A 2,232-nucleotide genomic window follows, 5' to 3' on the forward strand; every position below is an offset into this window, starting at 1 on the left:
ACAAATGGCTATTTGTGTGATTACTTGATTAATGTCTTGCTCCCCTGCTAGATATGTGAGCTCGTTAAGGGCAGAAACTCTGTCTGTTTTGCTCACCATAATATCCTCAGCAGCTGAGAGAAAAAGTGTGAAATAAATGTTTGATGAACTTAATGTGTAAATGTCTTGGCAGTCATGTTACCTGAGAACATTATGGCAATATCAATACCATCAAAATCGATTTCTGTGTCCCCAAATGTATATGTATGTTTCTCTTTTTCTTTGCATCTCTTTATCTTTCTCCTTTCCCTTCTTTATTTTCTCTTCTCTCTTCATTACTTCTGTCCCTTTTTTTTCTTTTTTTTTTTTTTCTTTTTTTTTTTCTTTTTTTTTTTTTTTTAAATGTTTTGCTATTTTTTTTTTTTTTTTTTTTTTTTGGTTGTTGAGAGCCCACTGGCCCATGTGGGAATCGAACCGGCAGCCTTCGGAGTTAGGAGCACGGAGCTCCAACTGCCTGCGCCACCCGGCCGGCCCTCCCTTTTTTTCTTTAAACAGGACTTTATTGGGGAACAGTGTGTACTTCCAGGACTTTTTTTTTTCCCCAAGTCAAGTTGTTCTCCTTTCAATCTTAGTTGTGGAGGGTGCGGTTCAGCTTCAAGTTGTTGTCCTTTCAGTCTTAGTTGTGGAGGGCGCAGCTCAGCTCCAGGTCCATTTCCCGTTACTAGTTGCAGGGGGCACAGCCCACCATCCCTTGCAGGAGTCGAGGAATTGAAACGGCAACCTTGTGGTTGAGAGCCCACGCTCCAACCAACTGAGCCATCCGGGAGGCAGTACAGCTCAAGGTGCTGTGTTCAATCTTAGTTGCAGCGGGCAGAGCCCACCATCCCTTGCGGGACTCGAGGAATCAATCTGGCAACCTTGTGGTTGAGAGACCACTGGCCCATGTGGGAATCGAACTGGCAGCCTTCGGAGTTAGGAGCACGGATCTCCAACCGCCTGAGCCACCGGGCTGGCCCCTGTCCCTATTTTTTAATTGGCCATAACAAAGGACTAAAGTACATCTTGTAATTCTCTATTATGTTTATGGAGTAAAGTCTTATATGTCCTATTCATGGTTTTTTTAAAAAAATAAGTAACATAGTTTATTGCACTAAAAAAATTGCTGTATTCAAGGGCCCTTCATTTATTCACTATTTAATTTACACAGTGGGTGAGTGATCCTTTTTTGTGCTAACTTGGGATGCAGGTTTATTGAAATTTTTTTAAATATTTCTTTTTATTTTTCAATTACACTTAACATACAATATCATATTAGTTTCAGGTGTATAACATAGTAATTAGACATTTATATAATTTACAAAGTGATCACGCTGACAAATCTAGTACCCATCTGACACCACACATAGTTATTACAATAGTTTAAGGGGCCTCTGGGACAACATCAAGCATAACAACATTGGCATCAATGGGGTATGAGAAGGAGAAGAGAGACAGGAAGGAATTGAAAACCTACTTGAAGAAATAATGATGGAAAAATTTCCTAACGTGGTGAAGGAAATAGACATACAAGCCCAGCAAATGCAGAGAGTCCCAAACAAGATGAACCCAAAGAGGCCCACACGTAGACACATTATGATTAAAATGCCAATGGTTAAAGACAAATAATCTTAAAAGCAGCAAGAGAGAAGCCATTAGTTACCTACAAGGGAGCTCCCATAAGACTGTCAGCTGATTTCTTAACAGAAACTTTGCAGACCAGAAGGGGTTGGCACGAAATATTCAAAATGTCTCCTGGGGTCTGTGGGATTGCGGAGACCACTCTCTGCCTTTTTGGGGCTTGTGGCATGAATTATCCTGGCTCCACTAGGGCAGCCTGCCTGAGGCAGAGAAGCTCCCTTGCCTCTCCCAGGTGGTGGGTAGTACCAGCACCTATCTCCATATTGACCTTCACAGCACTCTGCTCTCCATTGATAGGAAAACTAAGAAGGAGAGAACAGCCATGGATTTGCTGCCTGCTCATGCGATGGAGCTTGTGACATTCGGGGATGTGGCTGTGCTCTTTAGCCAGAACAAGTGGTTGTACCTGGACTCTGTGCAGAGAGCCTTGTACCGGGAGGTGATGCTGGAGAACTACAGCACCCTGGTCTATCTGGAGATTCCATTTGCAATGCTAAAAGGTATATAGTTCAATGCCCTTATTCCTAAGAGATGCATGCAAAAGTTTTCAATTTGAAAAGTCATGATGTTTATAGT

Source organism: Rhinolophus hipposideros, assembly GCF_964194185.1.
Source record: "Rhinolophus hipposideros genome assembly, chromosome: X".
NCBI lineage: Eukaryota > Metazoa > Chordata > Mammalia > Chiroptera > Rhinolophidae > Rhinolophus > Rhinolophus hipposideros.